The following is an 18422-nucleotide window of genomic DNA, read 5'->3' as shown; positions in this document are numbered from 1 at the left end:
TTCACAATGCCTTGAGTACAGGCCCGTCATCTATTCTATAGTGACTATACCACTTAATAATGGAATAGTGCATCAAAGTGCCACTTAGGTCTCAAATTGTTATGTATGACTGTCAAAGCGGTGAAAAAAGCAAAAAGAAAAAAAAAAAAGAAAAAAAGGAAAAAACCTTGATTTGTCTTTACTACTGGAACGTGAATTTGTCAGCCAGGTTTTGAAATCACAACAGCATTGCTTGCATCCCCAGCGAGATGTCGAAAACTTGACAGGTACATATTTTTTCAACTACAAGCACTTCTATAATGAAAACTAAATACACAAATCTTATTTTTTTTGCTCTTGACAGATAGTTGTTGCCAATGGGATTTAATGTTCAGGTTTGAGTTGTCAAGAGAAATAACCAATAAGCAATCCAAGTAGTCAGTATACAGATATTCAAAAGCAAAACGCCTGGCTTATGTGATATACTGGGAAGATTTGAGTGTATAATTAACTAACTGAGGAACCAAGGACACTTAATCTTCCCTCTAATGGCAAGTTCAACCCATCACTGTCTCTCTCTGGGGGACAAACTGTAGCTTGTTTTCTGGTCACCAGGGCCTTTGGTTGTCATTTTGCTCTTTCTTATTCATCATATCCTTGAGTTCTGGCACTGTTCCTTTCATCACTACGCAGACACAGTAAGAATTAACAAGATAAACTATGGTTCATTTCTGAAACTCTATTCATCATCTTATGTATTTTTAAATTGGGGCTGTTTATCTGTCTGCCAACTCTGCATCACAAAATTATCTGCTTTTCTTTCAGAGTACAGAAAAGGAATATGCATTTGTACATTTGTTGCTTGCATAAACACAGTTTACAATATGTACACTGGAAACCATTAACAATATCTTAAAAAATGCTCCAAGAGCAGTCATTCACCTCGAGGCTCTCCACTTATTCACCCAGCACTGCACGCCATGTGCACGTGTGTGTGTGTGTGCATGCGTGTGCAGTATTTACGTATATGGGAGAGGGTGAGAAAAAGCAGGATAGTGGTAAGGGGGACATTCAGGAATGGGGTGTGGAGGAGGTCAGATGTGTTTTCTATTGAGCAGCTCCCCCTCCCAAAGCCCCACTGGGGCTCTCAGCACATGGTAGGAGAAAGCCCAGAGTGGCAGGCAGTCCCAGCAAAGAAATGTTGCTGAATTCAAGCTCTGCATAGAAGTGGCCACATAGTCCCAGGGTGAAAGCCCCCTTACATTGCTTCCATGTCCCCTAGGGAGCAAAGGGACCCTAACATGGCTGGAGCAAGGCAGGAAAAATTTCCATTTGCACAGGAAGTCCTCTGCTCACAGAAAGGCAATGGAAATGGCTGCCCTGTGCCATGCTCCAAGAGTTAGAATTTTTTTTTTTTTAAAGTAAATTTTAAGAGGCAGGACATGAAAAAGAAGAACGTAGCACAAGAAGTGAGCAACATGTCTAATGCTTTGCAGGCCACGGGCCAGGCTTGTGGACCAAGAATCAGGAGCAACCAACCTCTCTCCCCGGGTTGCTGATCTCCTCCGTGCAGGCACAGATGTGGGACATCACACACAACTGATCTGGAAGCCTCAGGCCACGTGTATGTCCTAAGTGTACCTCTGATAAATATTGAGATAGTGGGGAGTGTAATAGTGATTTTGTAAACCTGTCACTACAATTATTATGCTTACTAAACTACTGATTGTTTACTCAGCAAAATTATTACTTGCCAGGAAGAAATTTTGCAAAGCTAGATTACACACAGAGAAACAAGAGATCTCAACAGAAAAACCCAGAACTTGTGATACGTAGGTAAACGGAGGGCTTAAGGTACACATTGTGAACAAGGAGAGTCAAAGTGAAGGCTGACACAACTTCCTTACTTATTCTTCTTAAACCGTTACTGTCACTTGTGTACAGTAAATCTGTCTTAGTTCATGGATCATTGACACCATAGACCAAAACGTTTAAGGTCGCTGGAATCAGAGTAGCTGGTGTGCTTGTGCATTATGGGCTTGATCCTGGTTGGTACTGGGTCCCTGCCAGCCAGCTTCAGCTGGAGCTCAGGCTGCTCAGCATCTGACAGGATTGGACCTCTAGCCTGTGCAGTAAAGATCTTTGCCATTTTGCTTGAAAAAGATTGCATTTGTGTAGTAAATCTGCTTTCTGAAGAGGAAAGCTGTGTCCTTCTTCAAGTTAAAATATTAAATCCTGAATGTCCATTTTTATCTAAAGAGTCATTTGTGCGCAATTTTTTTTGTTTTAAAATAAATAAATTGAGCTATCATGAACAGCAAGAGAGAGCAGAAAAATACTCGAGAACAGTCGTTTTGATAGTCCTTTTTGATAGGCACATTTATAACATTAAAACATCAATTTTCTCCAGTTTAGTGAAATAAAAAAAAAAAGTTCATTAGCCCTATCCAAAGGGATGAAAGAGGATTATAATGTAATTACCGACAGACCCTTAATACAGTGGTAGAAGTGACTGATATTATTATTCTAACCCTGGAAAATTTACTGTAGATGCTTTTGAGTCAAACTATGCATACTTGTCTGTTTAATGCAGGTACTTTCAAGCATTAATTGTACCTGATAAAAAGCTCACACCCTGGCTGATATACATGTTAGAGGTACTGTGTGTTGTCATCTGCAAGTCTGGATAGCTCAAGGTTATATGACTGGGTTAATAGGATGAGATTCGTGGTTTAACACTCAGGCTTCTAACACACAGCCATAAAGACGCCGAATGAAATACAACGGGCTGTCTCCTCCCAGGAAGCAGTCTGCAGGCCTCTAGTGATTGTTTCAAAAGTTAGACACTCTTAAACGTCCTACATTTCAAAGTGTCTCATTCGTACAAAGACTTATAAGTGAAATAGCATGGAAGAGACACCCACATGAAGGAAATCTGTGTTTAAATATTTATCTGATGGTTTTTATTTTAAAAAACATAATTTTTTGTACAAGAGAAAAAAGATAAGAGAATTATTTTCATGAAACAACTGATCTGTATCTAATCTGTAGAGACATATTAATATCAAAAATAGACTCTCTCAAAAATCAGGCACAGCAAAGATTTCATAATATATTTGATTAATCAAAACCCAAACGGAAAGTTCTGATCTTCCCAGATGCTGATAAGACTTACAACTTGCTTCAGGGCATTATAAACCATGCAGCACCAAATGCTTGCATACATTTCATAACACACCAAGCTCTCGAATATTTCCGTAAAAAAGATCCTTCATTAAAATCTTACTGGTTCTTTTCCTGGTCTGCGCTGTACAGACATAGTATCATGCACTAATTTCTGAAGAGACATTTCCTTTTTTTAATTCCTTAGTCTGCCAGGCCAGCATGTTAGATACAGAACAGGTAGCAGGTGATTTTTTTTTTAGCAACTGCAAATAAGAAACAAGAGCCAAGATCCTCAGCCCTGCTGGCTGAATGGTTAGTGAGGCTGAAGGAAAAGGATACAAATAGTTTTATTGTGTGCTGCTTCAGTCCTGGATTCATTATGGTCCAGCCTATTTTGCTGACTTAAATGACATTTGAGAATTATTTAAACTTGTATTAAAGACATGTCCACAGACTACAGGCTATTCTCTGAGCACCACTCTGTAAGAGAGCAGAGAGAAGGTAGAAATTATGAGAGAAGAGATAGTTACCCTACTTCAACAAGAGGTTGGATCCTTTACATCACAAACTACCAGAAAAAACAGAAGAGCATAAGAGTAAGGATGCTAATAAATGTTTATGTTGCTCAGTCGGAGCATAAGCGATATTTTGTTACTAGATGCAATAGCATGAGATACTCAGCATCCATAGTCCTCTTCCTGGAAGTACTCACTTCTTGCAGATGCTTTACCGTCATTCTTTGCCACCCCTGCATATGTTGAGTGGGGACTAGAATAACTTAGCAGTGCAGTGACAACATTTTGGAGGAAGGAGGGGAAAAGAAAGGGGATTATGAGCTGACCTGAAGAGAGCAAATCTGTCCATCATTCCACCATTTAATGCCAGGAATGAAAGAAACCATCAAAAGGAGCAGCTTCCATCACAGCATTGAAGAAAAAAAAATGTAGAAAATTAAAGTTTTTCTCCTTATTTGGCTTCTTCTTGTTTAAAAATGGTGTACAAGCTGGGTGCTGCACATGGTAACAAGCTATAGCTAGTGCTCTGTGTTAATCATCTAAAGTATCTAGTCAGCTCTTTCTTAAAATTAGTAATGAATTTATTTCAAATTTGATACTCATACATGATATATTTTGACACTTCTCAAGAGGGGAAAGTTGCCTCAGGTGCCAAGTTAACACCACAGGAAAATTAAAGCCAAGGTTAAGCACACTGCCACTATTGCCCCTGTATTGGATTTACATGTTGTATACACCCCAAAATTACTTTCTAAATATTTAACTGCCTAGATTGTATTCATTTCAAAAGGGGAAAAAAAAAAAAAAAAAAAAAAAAGAGAGAAAGAAAAGCTGGAATAAAAACATGAGGAGCTCAAGGAGGAGCTCAAGCTTTCACAGACTATCTTGTTCAAACAGCATCAGAAATTGCTTACATCTTTGTCAACACCAGTGGCATTACAAACAGTTACAGTAAAAAAAGTTATAGTGTACACAGGAAATAGAAAATAAGGTCAAGGGTGATATTTTAGCTAAAATGCTTTCTTCAGGTGTGGACAAATTAAAACAAGGTTCATACCTTCTCTCTTGTAAGCGCTTAGAACGTCTGATAGACAAAGTTCTGTTTCCACTATTTTTAATTTTTATTCATTATTGTTCATGAGTGTCTTATTAACCCTTTCTTATGGTTCATTTTAGACAATGGAACTAACCACTAGCATTTTTCCAGTTATGAGAAACGCCAGTAAGACAGGCAGGATATACAATGCTGACTTCGAGAACAGGGCTGGTGTCCGCCGTGCCAAACTGTAAACAAGCAATATTGAAGGAGGCTCAGACTTTGATAAAAGTATCCAAAAGACTCAGTGTATTTCCCGGCTCTCTCGTCTGCTGACAGCTTTCATTTCCTCTCCCCACCTTTCTGCCCTTCTTCCAACCACATCTGACTTCATCCACAGCTGAAGAATGTGACCTTGGACTCAGGTTACCCTAAATGAGGTAAATGAATGCAAGTCCAGTCACTACGGTTTATTAGTAAATCTGTAATTAATCATTCTGTGCCACCCAGAATTATTGTCATTTTTATCTCCTTCGACATACATACCTTTTTATCCTTTTATAGTCCCCCTTCCTCACACAGTTTTTCCTTTGTTTCCAGCGGCTGATCTGGCTACCTTTGGGGATATTCCAAGTTCAGAGGCAGTTTTACATTCTAACTTCAGATCTTACACACTGGAGATACGGGATTTCTGTAGCTTTCAGTGCAGTTTGCCTGGGAGATTGGTAAGTTCATACTATGTAGACGAAAAAAACAAGATTCACACTTCTAAAACAGTATTTCATGCATAGCAAGATATTATTCTGATAAGAAAGTCAAAATGATCTAATGGAAGTTAAAATTAATGTTGAAAATAGTGATCTGATGTTTAACAGGAAGGAGTGTAAGGAAACACAACACAAACCTTGACTATTGTTTTTCCCAATATATGCAAGGGACTTGCAATCTCTATCAGCTGCTACATAAAATTGCCATTTAGAAGGGAAAGGTAAGTGCAAAAATGCCACAAAGATATGGGACATACCAGAGAACACTGAACTGGGTCATCATTTTAGGAGCATTTGAACATCCTTGTTCAAACAGGAGCATTTGAACAAGATGCAGAAAAACCCAGGATGCAGGAAAGGAAAGGAAGGGAATGAAATAATGGACAAAGGAGGAACTGATTAAACTCTATAATAGGTGGAATAAAGAAAAATATTTTAGCTTTGTGGGGTTAACAGAGGATATTGCTCATTATTTTATTTCATTTTATTGCAAGCTACTTCATTGGAGAGGGGATATTTTCTTTTTGATAACAACAGATCCAATCTGAAAGGACTTTTGACTTTGTAAAAACCTTTGACTTTTACTTTTTGTGATGTAAGGACCATTTCTTATTTACACCCATCTCTAATCAGCCCCTACAGGAAAATTTAAGGATAAAATGCCATCAGCCCCTAGAACTCAGTCAGCTGGACAAGGGGATACAGTTCATTAACTCAGCCACAGTATGAGGATGGTGTATTCACCTGTCTCTTCACATCTACCTTCCAGTTACTCCAACTCTTGTACTGAACTCACATGAAAGAATTATAAAGACAGGGACTATACATTAGGCGTCACCCTAAGAAATGTTTTCAGACACACCAATATCTGAATAATGACGGTGGGAGGCTGCAGTGTTATGCAAACTGAAGTCAAAAGTCTGCCTCTGCAAAAGGACTAAGCTGAAATGTTGTGATGATGGAGACATGACTTCATCAAAATTCATCAATGTTCTTACAGTAAATAGATGGCACCTATGTGAAATAATTTTCAAAATTTGAGGTTGAAGTCCTTGCTCCAGTTAAACCCAAAGTCTAATGAGTTTCAAAGGGGCAGGATCCCTCCGCAGCTGCTTATAGACCCGCACCCAGGCAGCACTGAGTACCCCCAGCTCCCCGAAACAGGGAAGTTCTTTGTGCTAATCCCAAATGGCCATGTTACGGTTTGTCAGCTTGGTCTGTGTTATCATGAGTATTATGGTGACCAAGGTTTAGTCCTGCAAGATGGAAAAGGACCCCGAATCATGTACTCTAGTTTCTCCTGAAACATTTCTAAAAATTCAGGACGGAAGAAAACACTGGCTTGCACAGACTTTCTCTCTTTCTCACTCTTCCTTTCTGTTTTTTTCTTACCTTTTCTTTCTTTCTTTCTTTCTTTCTTTCTTTCTTTCTTTCTTTCTTTCTTTCTTTCTTTCTTTCTTTCTTTCTTTCTTTCTTTCTTTCACAGATTTAATTCCTATAATGTTTCTATAATCAATGCTTTGTATCTGAACAAAAGTGTAAAGAAGGGCATAAATGCACTAAGCTGCATTTCAAAAATGACATCGTAATTGCTGGGACTGCCTATCTTACCTTGGCCTCAAGCATTTACCAGGATTCAAATTTATTTCAAACTGTTCTCCCAAGTCTGCCTAATTTTTTTTTTGTCCAAATAGCAGCAACTCACAGTTAGTGAACAAAGCTTCAAGATTTTTTTTTTTACTTACAGCTAAATTTAACTTTACCCATCCAATAAAAAAGAAATAAGGGAGCCTTTATTATCTCCCTGGATTTCTGGGTATGATACCACATCATAGAGAAGTGGTTATTAGAGACAATGGCCTACCAAGGTGAAGTTTGTAATAAAGCCTATTATGTGGTTTCACCATTGACACTAATGGAATGTAACAGTGATTTAGAATGATTTAATGGTTCCCAGGTTGTGCTCTAATAGTGCTCTTTATATTATGATGTATATCACAAAACCTAATGTGGCTGTTGTGATATATTGACAGTATTCATGCTGTTTCATTTTTTTAGGGGAATTTTAAAAACTGTCAAAGAAGAAAATTAATAGGCTGCAACTGCTTTATTTTCAAGGGGTCTGTTTTTTAAATGTATGTGCATAAATTTCTATTTGGTGCCATGCTTAAGCTAATAAATTCATTTGCATTTTTATTCCAAAGTCATAAAAGTAGAATGCATGCATGCATGCATTTGTGTGTGTGTGTCTGTGTTTGAAGCCCTGCTTTGAAAAGATTGCACTGTCATCTCAAAATCTGTTTACAAAATGGTACTAATGGTTTCAAATGCTCCAAAAGAGGAGTGCAAAAGACAAGTTTTCTTCTTCTCATAGGCTACAAAATGACACTAATTTAATAAGAGGGAGACAGCAGGGGGGATGACTACAGATTCACTTAAAAAACATCCAGACCCTTAGGGGTCCAGGTGGCTTTTAGACTTGCACTTAAAGTCTGGAATTTAAATAAAAACACAATCATCCTGGAACAGACACAAAGGAAGATGTATTAGAGCTGAGATACCTGCATTTGCAATTGGTTTGTGGGCGTCTCGGCAATGCCTGACCTATTAGCTCGAAGGCATTTGTGGTTTCAAGTAGGTTAAGGAACAGCAGGAATTTTCTTGCATTTTCTAAAAGTTTTTTCCCCCCTCTTCTTGTAATTTAAAAGCATACCTCATGAAATATCCTCGCTTAAAGATGATAAGCACCTGAGCACCTCCCAGGCACTCCAGGCCCCTTGAGTGACAGGGAAATGGTCAATGGATTGAAGTCGTGACTGTGAATTGCCAGTGAAAACATCCACAGAACACAGTTCCCTCCCAAAAAAGGAGTTTCATACCTGGCTACATTTACCCTGTGAATGTTACAGCAAAGGTCCTCAGCATTTTTTTCTGATGTTTCCTTCCCCATTTGCACAACTTCACTATTTTTAAAATGAGTTTCCCATGCTTCCGTGTTGAAACCAGGCACAGCTATTTTGGAGGGCAAAAAAAGGGAGAGACCTGATTACTGCTACCTAGATTGCTCATCAAACATTGCAGAGGGAGCGGATCTTCTCAATCCCCACTTAGGCTGAGAAGCCATGGAAGATATTGCCCATCTCTGCTCCCCCAGTAGTAATGAAGAAGGGGAAAATGTCACTCCTGGTGAGGCTGGGAGAAGGACAAGCGTACCAGTCCTTACAAGTGTGGTAGAGAGGAAGAGGGCAGCAAGAAGGAGATGTCTGCCTGGCAGTGAGTGTCTCATGTCACAAGAGGCTGTCCTGCACTTGTTTCAGGGGAGGCTTTGGTCTTTTCTGTCTCTTCTGTCCCCAGATAACATGTGGCTTGTGTTGCATGCTGCAACTGCCACTGACACAGCAGGAGGAAGCCAAATCTGGGAAGGATGGGGATCCTGAGTCCCAAATGGGTAGTGGTGACCATATGCTCCCTTCCGTCCTAGAGGGTAAGCACTGATTCAAGCATCTTCTGCACCAGCTGGTAGGTGCTGCTGTGGCACTGCTTGCACTGCTGAGGTGGGCAGAAATCCTTGTGGGTTCATGCTGCACCCTCCTTTTGGAGGTGTAAAGGAGAGTAATTCATCTAAATCATGCAGGTGAATTTACCCCAGATGAAGTATTCCTTAGATGCCCATGCTGATGTCAGCACTATCACTCAAGGGGGAGAGAGATACAGCAATCTGGGAGGAAAAGTGACGCGAGCAAGTGCTCAGAGAGAACAGGGGTAGTGGTGAGCACAGTTTTTGGTCTGTCACCACCATACCAAGAGCTTCCCAAGCAAAGTGGGAACTGGTTCCTGTGGGACCCTGCAAAGAGCCTGCTTTGCCAAACGTGGCACTGACGCTCACTAATTGCTCTGTTACATGGCAATAACACAACACTTTTGCCATATCCTGCTTCAGGTTAGCTTGCTTGTAGACTTCCCCCCCGCCCCCGTGGAAACACCAGCTTGTGATAAAACCGCCTGTGAAGCGATCTGCTGGAACACAGCCAGCCGTCTCCTGATGGGATCACAGTTTGCGCTGCATGTGCTTCCACCCTCATGGCCGGGAAATTCAGTGAGCACAAAAGGACAATTTTCCTCTTTCTCCGATTCACCCCCTAAAACTGTCCAGAAAACCATAATTTTTCAAGTGTAAAGAGTATGTACAGGCTGGAAAATGGTTTTATAAATAGAACCTTACATTGAATAATGACTTTGGGGCACTGAACTGAGAGAGGACAGGCAGAATTTTGGAGAAAGTCATTTGTTTTTGACACTGAAGTTATTTCAAAGTTATAAGCAAGATATTTCTCAGGAGATGTTCTCTCTTTCTTTCCTTTTTGTACTGTATCATCCCTGTGGAGAGCTTTGTGGAATCATACAGAACAAAATTAGGCAAAGTGCCTGTTACATAACCTCCCGGTTCTCTAAAAATAATGGGAGCATCACTATCAACGGAGCTTGTCCCTTCCCAAAGTTTATGTACGGCACATGGAAAGCAGGGTCGGGAAATAGTAGAGATTGTATAATGAAATATAAAGATCCTTTTTACAGCAATGCATTGAAATTTGCATAATTATTATCCCATTTTGACTTTTTAACTTTAGAGAATCTATGTGGGTCAGTTTTCCCTGTTTTAATTAGCAAAATCAAAATAACAAAAAATGGCAATTTCCTTCTTTCAAGCTCAAGTGGACTACTCAGCCTGTAGCAATAATTATATTTTTCAAATGTGAGGTGCCTAATTTAAAATACAAGATTCCCAGTAGTTGCAGAAGTTTTAAGGACAAGAAGTGACAGAAGCAAGTGAGCCTTTTGTTCTTACTGCTTCCCAGCCGAAAGTCCTCTCAGCATCTAAACTTCATAGGAATTGTGTCACTCATGTAAATAAATTTCTGTGTCAATATTATTTATTGTAAAATATTTTACCCACTGGGGTAAATGAAGAGCAAGGCTTTACTAATCAGATTACTAGCACGCTTATTCTAATTTATACCTTCTACGGTTAGCCTTTAAGCCACAGTTGACCTCTTATTTTTTATATTAACTGGAAACAATTCATCAAGTGAGTTACCCCTCTCCTTTCAAATCCACTTGTATTACTAAAAGGTTGAGTAAAGACCTCTGGGGAACAAGGGCAATTTTTGACATGGATCTCAACAGATTAAACTATGCAGGGACAATATAGAATACATTGGAGCAATAACATTATCACATCATAGCCTGATTGAGAGGCATTTCCTTGCATTTTTGTCCTTTTACCATAAGCCAATAGTAGCCACAGGCATTTGACTGGAGAGCCCGGAGGATTGACAGGCCTGGCAGTCATTACACGCTGGATTGAATACTAGATTACTCCAAAGTGGCTCAGGGTCAAGGATCAGTGTGTTCCCTTTTGGCACTAAATGACTTTAATATCCTTACTGTATTAGTCAATTACTTTAAAGCTGCTGCTCTCTGAGCTCTCTCTGCCCCCCTGCAGTTTACTATGGACATTTGAATTGCTCCCATACTTAACCCACACATCTGCTTTTAGCTGTCAAAAGAATAGTGCTACCACTGGAGCTATTGACAATGCAAAATGAACAGAGATACTTGCTGTCAGTGTCAAGTGGCACTTTCTTTCCATTGTTTGTTTTAAACAACTCCTAAATAACTCCACAGTGAAACTGTTCCTAATTCAGGAAAAGTCCGGTTGCGTTTTGCAGCCTACCTTTAAGCTGATATCAACCTGACCAAAACAACCAGGAGTAAGTTACCCTGTTCTCACAGGTAATTGTTTTTTTGGAGAGGGGGGGGAAAAAAAAAAAATGTTGTCCAAAGAGCTGAAGTACTGTGGTAAGACACAAAAAGAAGGATTGCTTTAAACTCTTGCTTAAATTTCACAACAGTCACTGTGACTATAGCAAATTACACTGCACTTCTGAATTTATTGGTACAACACGGTGAAGAATTTTATATCATGGCCACTGAACATTAAAAGGTCTGGCTTGGCTTGGTGTTAAACCAACATGTCGAGATTAAATATGAGCAGAACTGATCTGAATTTTAAAACTGCTTGAAAGTCATGCCTTTAGTGTTTTAGTGAAAGTGATATCACTGCACATGAAAGCACATCTGTGCCGTGGGGCCCGACTTGTGTGTGGTGATGTCATTGGGCTACAAAAGCAGCTCAGGACTTCACAGCTAGATACATACAGAAATAATTTTCTTTTACGAATATACCTTTCTTTTATCTGTGTGAGGACAAACAGGCACTGCGGTTTACTGGAAGAGCTGTCAACTGTGTAGTTTGGTGAGCCCATGTGTGTGTCTTACATGTAGGCAGTCTCACCTTTTTCCTCTTTTCTTATTAACTTGTAATGCAGGTATAAGAACTGGTTGTTTTGTTATTCTCCTGAAAAATACTACCAGTGTTTTACACGGAACAGCACCACGCATATTGTCGCGTGCACCCAATTGATCTACTTTGTGAACAGCCCTAGAAGAATCTGTCATGTCAAGGTTACCTTTCTTTTCCTTCAGAGAACTGTTAAATATCCTAATGAGCAAAGACTTCAGACTCTTCATTTACTGCATGAAAAAAAAAAGCAAATTTTGACAAATTTTGACATACGTGATAGATGTAACACAGGTCAATACTATTGGCAATTCTAAAAGATCTGATATCCAGGCTGCCCAATACGTTTAGCAGGGAAGTGTCCGCTCAGACCTGTTTGCTGCTGACAGGGCCAAGGAAAAAACGAATCCACGGAGCACTGTAAGCTTCTGGAAGGCTTAGGCTGTATCAGAGACATTCTAGCTCCCGGCTTCAGCAGTCTTTGCATTTCACTCAAAATTAAAATTGCTGTGCTAGGAAGAAGAGGAAATAACATTTTAAATAAAATACTCAGTCTCTAAGTGTCTCTCCATTTTGTTCGGGATCTTTGAGGATAATAAATACATTTTAGGTAACAGAGCACTAATAAAAATGTAGTAATAGCATCAGCGCTAACATATATGCACACTTGTATGTCTTTCAATACACAAAAACAATTTATATGATGAATCCTGAGGTTTGCCATTTCAGGTAGATATTGCATGTGTTCCTACTCCAGGAAGGCAGACAGACATGTGGACAGTAATATATATTTCGTTTGCAGTGTGCCTCAGCTCAGCGGCTAAGCATAATGAATGGTGCCTTGGGGAATATTCTGAATAATTGTGCTAATTTAAAATTTAGTCAGCAAAGGACCTTAAAAAACTTGATACCTCTTGGTAATGATGCATCATTAGCACTTTTCATTCATTTATATTTTGTTGTGTTTAGGGATTTGGGTATTCAGGAAAAGAAAGGTAGCCTGACAAGAGAGTGATTGAATCAGCCCCCTTGATACCTGGGAGTGACAGAAGGTGAAGTACTGTAGCTGCAGTTGACAACTACTTTAATATGAGCCACTTATAAATATTTACAATTCATAAGTCAATGATGAGCTTGTGTATAGCACATAAATAATACCATAAGTATTTGGCATATTTATTTGGAGCCTGATCATTAGTTTGGAAATAGCTTAGTGTTAAAGAGTTATGGAAACATTTTCAATTAAGAGAGCTTCATTTGGAGACTGCAGTGCACAGCTTTGAAGAAAACAACATATACGAAACAGGTGACTTCACACTTCTAGAAAACTGCCATTCTGAAGAATCATTCTCACCTTAATCATGGGAGTAAAACATCCAACTTCAGTGCAATAACATGTGTGAGTAAGATGAATAGGAACTGGCTCTCGATGATTTATTTCGCACAGATACCACAGCACTTAACATATGGCCTTTTTGCAGTACAACGATAAGCATATCGGAATCTAGTTGTAAAACAGTGAGTCCTATTTACTGCACAAGACATAATTTTGTTGGGGATATAATTCCTCTTGTTAAGGAATGCTACTAATAAGCTGATTTTGTAGGCTAAATGAGACACCTCAGGTGCATGATTTTGATCTGACTGCAATAAAAGATCAAGCTCTCACCAGGCTGACGGGTTGAAAATGAAGCACCTATTGACTGACAGATTTCGATACTTTCTGTTCAAGACAGAGAATTATACACAAACATTTTTTATTTATTTATTTTTCTCATATTATAAGTTGTACATTGTTCATAAGGGGGGTAAAAAAACCCCCATCATCTCCACACCCCATAAAACAAAATCAAAATCAAATATAATGAAAAATTCTCTTACAGAGAATACATCTTTTTTTTTTTTTTTTTTTTTTTTTTGGAAAAGCTAAAATGCCTGTACTTTCCTGAACTACTTTAGGCAGAGTAATTATCTATAGCTTCTGTCTCTTAAATATGAGTGCAAGGTGCAGTGATGAGTGCTAAATACATTAATCAGGAGTGAAAACTAAATTAGAACGTTCTGGAGCACGTGCACGAATATATAAAAAGATAAACTAATACTCTTCACAGGTAAAACATATAATAAATTGTTATGTTTGTGTGTCTAATTTCCATGTTTTCTGGATTTTGTCATCACTGCTTTTTCAATATAACAACGAGGTTTTAAGTGACCACTGGGGATGGATACTCCTTTCTTTCCACCCTGGTGGGTAATGAGAGAGACAACACCTCCAGTCATTATCCCTTCGAGTGCTGAGTGGGAGTGCAGTTAACTTTGATAGCATAGAAGTAAGTACATTTTTTATTGCATGGAAAAAAAAAATGTCGAGAATAACCTATTCAGTTTAACATTTTCACAGAGTAATTACACATAAAATTAGCTAACCGTCAAACTTTTTAGCTACTTTTCCCCATCCTATTAACTGAATACATACACATTTCATCTTTAAACACAGAAAAATTATTTTGACCTGAAAATATCCACAGAAACAATCTAGGGTGTTTTTTTTTGTTTGTTTTTTCATTTTTTACTTGTTGATAATTTTAGGTTTACTCCTCAAACTATAATTAATTTTTCAGATACTAGTGTAGAAAATCAATCTGCAATGTCTCTCTCATGTTTGTACAATGCAATCATTCATTAATGCAGTTTCAAATATCAAAAAAGTGTCTGTTTTCTGTTTAATTTGTATGCTCTTTTGTAATAGGATTGTCAGAGTCTTCTTGTCATGGATCATCCTCAGGTATGTAAACAACATAGGAACTTACTTTGAATGATAGACAATCTCATAATTTTGTCTTGTAAAATGACATATACAAATCAAGAAGCTAAAGCATGGAAAGTAACATATTTTGGTCTTGTGACTAATGGTAACCTGGTGCTATTGAATTACTGAACTGTGTCTGAGAACTAATGAGAAAAATTTCCCAGGGGAATCTTTATCCAATGCACTTGGAGAGCACCTTGGGGACTCATTCCGTGTCTGTCACCTTTCCCGTCTCATTGACACTCAGCTTCTTTACCACCATTACACTGTGCAACCATTTCACTTTACACCTCACGATTAGAATATTAAAAGGAGAGAATACTACACTACTGGCTCCAGATAGCAGAGTTGTTTTTGACACTTAAAATAGAAATTGTCACTGAAATATCACAAGGACATGACTGTCTCCAGCGCCAGAGCTCCAGTAGAACATTTTAAAGCTCAGAGCTGTATTATTTTGCAGCTAATGATATCTTTTATCATATTTCTTAAATGGCTTGTTTCTTAATTTCTTAATTAACAATGAAACACTTAAGGATACATCATGTCATATAGACCACACAAATGATTTCTCTTAGGTAAAATTTGCTCCTGTCATAGTAGCGAGGACTGAGTCACTGGTATTGATTATATAATGATGAGTTTTTAAATGAAGAAATAGAAACATCATTAGCAAAAATGCAGCGATTTTGCATATGTTAAATGTTTGGTGAAGAGTTGTGAAGTTTGAAAACACAAGGAAAAATCTTCAGTGCCTGTAAATGGCTTTAGCTTCATTGACTTAAGAGGAACACTGCTGATTTCCCTCATTGAGGAGTTGTCTCATATATCTTACATCTATATTTAGCAGAGCTTTGGTACATCCTGTTAGGGCCAAAACCCGCCTTCCTCTGAAAAGCTTCCTCACTGAGTGCACAGAATACTCTCATGAGTAAGAGGAGGGAGGATCTGGCCTCAGAGAATAAAGCTCAACTTAAAAAAAAAAGTTTGAAAAAATCCAACTACATTTTTTAAACTTAAAAAGTGTTCTAATTTCACCTGGTTGGTGATTTTAGAGAGAAGCTAATTAAAGCCAATGGAGAATTTTAAAAATGAAGGAAAAAAAAAAACAAATTAGGGCAGCAGGGGGAAAATAAGTTTTCTAATTATATATAATGAGGATATCTTCTGCATAGTGCATCAAATATTCACCTTTTCTATAATATAGAGAGTATGATGATTTCTGGTGTGTGGCCCAGGGTGCTACACATACAGCTGCATGTACCATCGCACAAGGATTTGATTTTATTAAAGCGTTCTAGTTAGCCAAATGTCCATGGGGGTCACACATGTTTTTTATGTAGAGATTTAGAAGTATTGAATATATTGGACTGTTGATTATATTAACAGCACCTATTGCCTCCATTGGCTGTTTCTGTGACTTTATTTTATTTGCAGGTTCTCAAGCTTCTCTTAAAAGTGGGGAGGTGTGGGGAGATTATTTTGGCAAGTACTGGGAAGAAGTAAGGCTATATGCTGAGTTTTGTGGTCAACACACTGGAGGGAAGGGATGCCATCCAGAGGGACCTTGACAGGCTGGAGAGGTGGGCCCGTGCAAACCGCATGAAGTTCAACAAGGCCAAGTGCAAGGTCCTGCACGTGGGTCGGCGCAATCCCAAACGCGACTATAGGCTGGGCGAGGAATGGATTGAAAGCAGCCCCGAGGAGAAGGACTTGGGAGTATTGATTGATGAGAAGCTCAACACGAGCCCGCAGTGTGCGCTTGCAGCCCAGAAAGCCAACCGTGTCCTGGGCTGCATCAAAAGAAGCATGACCAGCAGGTCGGGGGAGGTGATCCTGCCCCTCTACTCTGCTCTCGTGAGACCCCACCTGGAGTACTGTGTCCAGCTCTGGGGGCCCCAGTACAAGAGAGAGACATGGAGCTGTTGGAGAGAGTCCAGAGGAGGCCACGAAGCTGATCAGAGGGCTGGAGCACCTCTCCTATGAGGACAGGCTGAGAGAGTTGGGGTTGTTCAGCCTGGAGAAGACAAGGCTGCAGGGAGACCTTATAGCAGCTTACCAGTACCTGAAGGGGCCTACAGGAAAGATGGTGAGGGACTGTTTATCAGGGAGTGTAGTGACAGGACAAGGAGTAATGGGTTTAAGCTGAAGGAGGGTCGATTTAGATTAGATGTTAGAAAGAAATTCTTTACTGTGAGGGTGGTGAGGCACTGGAACAGGTTGCCCAGAGAGGTTGTGGAGGCCCCATCCCTGGAAGTGTTCAAGGCCAGGTTGGATGAGGCTTTGGGCAACCTGGTCTAGTAGAGGGTGTCCCTGCCCACAGCAGGGGAGTTGGAACTAGATGATCTTTGAGGTCCCTTCCAACCCAAACCATTCTATGATTCTATGATTCTATGATTCTGCCAAATATCTTTCCAGGGAACTGGAGAAAGTGTGTTCTCATCTTATTCTGCTTTTTCTGAAGCCAGTGGGATTTCTACTGCAGACTCCCTGAGGACAGACTGAATGCAGTATTTTTTCAGTAGTGGGCAGCCACTGGTGTGTTAGGGCAGATCTACTATCCCTTGAAAACATTTGATTGTACCTGTCCCAGCTTTGCATTAGCAACAGTTCAGTTTTTCATTGTTGACTTGGTAAATATACTTTTCTCTAAATGAAATAAAGATGCACTCTTGGGGTTCTAGATTTTCTAGAGGATTCTGTCCCCTCTCCATGAATTTCAGAGGAGAGATAAGGGACAATTGGAAGATTGACTTAAAAATTACAATATTACTGATAATGTTTAGGGAATGAAAAAAGACCTGAAAAACAAACTCTAACAGGAATTATCAGTCCTCTGATGTTTGATGTAAGCTTTTGATGGTGTGAGAAATACAGCGATGCTGGTGAATAGGGAAATAAGTTTTTGATGTTCTCTTCCACAGTTACCCTGAACCTACTGAAATTACAAATGTTTTAAGTCTCATTTGTTTTACAGGACTGAGTTTAATTAATTAGAACCAGGAACAGTCATGCATGTCTCTGCAAAGTGAGGATGAAGCACTTCTGCTCATATGATCTCCTTCATTTCCACTCTGCATCCATTCTGCACAGTGGGAAATAAATGAATAAGAAGCAAGGTTGTGAGGATAAGATCTATATTACCAGCTCTAGCCTGTACACCTTTAGCTTTCTTGTTTGAATTTCAAGTCACTGTACTTTATTCCAAGTTCAGACCAAAATTCCTTTATCTATGCTGTTGCTTTAGCTGGTCTGAGATCTACCATGCATGAACAGAATGTCAAAGAAGCAGCTAGTTTATGATTATTTTAGAAAAGTTTTTGCTTTTCACTTCAGCTCACATAATCTTCAAAAATAAAAGTCTGTGAATTGGTCTATTTAAGCTTCCTCTACTATTACAATATGTTGATTTAAATGAAAAACTGAGGGTTTTTTTTAAAAGTGTTAACATATTTTACACATTCCTGTCTCCTCTTTTAAGTGGCAAAATAAAATTATTTTGAAAATATATAGGAAACACTCCATGTCAATACTTACAATATGAGGAGACAGGTTGTGAAGTGCATTTCTTTGTCTTTCTCAGAAAGATAATTATGAGTGTGGCAGAGAAAGAAATCCTTAGGCTTGGTTTTGCAGCAACCGCATGAAGTACATACTTGATTCAGTGTCATGCCAGTGCTGCTACAGGCAACAAGCCGTTTCAGTAGAAGTTGGGATTTAATATACGTTTAAACTTTTTCTCTGTGACCTCCCTCCCACCCATTAAATTTCTTACAACTGGCTCTTATCA

Source organism: Balearica regulorum, chromosome 1 (assembly GCF_011004875.1).
Source record: "Balearica regulorum gibbericeps isolate bBalReg1 chromosome 1, bBalReg1.pri, whole genome shotgun sequence".
Classification (NCBI taxonomy): Eukaryota; Metazoa; Chordata; class Aves; order Gruiformes; family Gruidae; genus Balearica; species Balearica regulorum.
Note: the sequence above shows the minus strand (reverse complement) of the source record.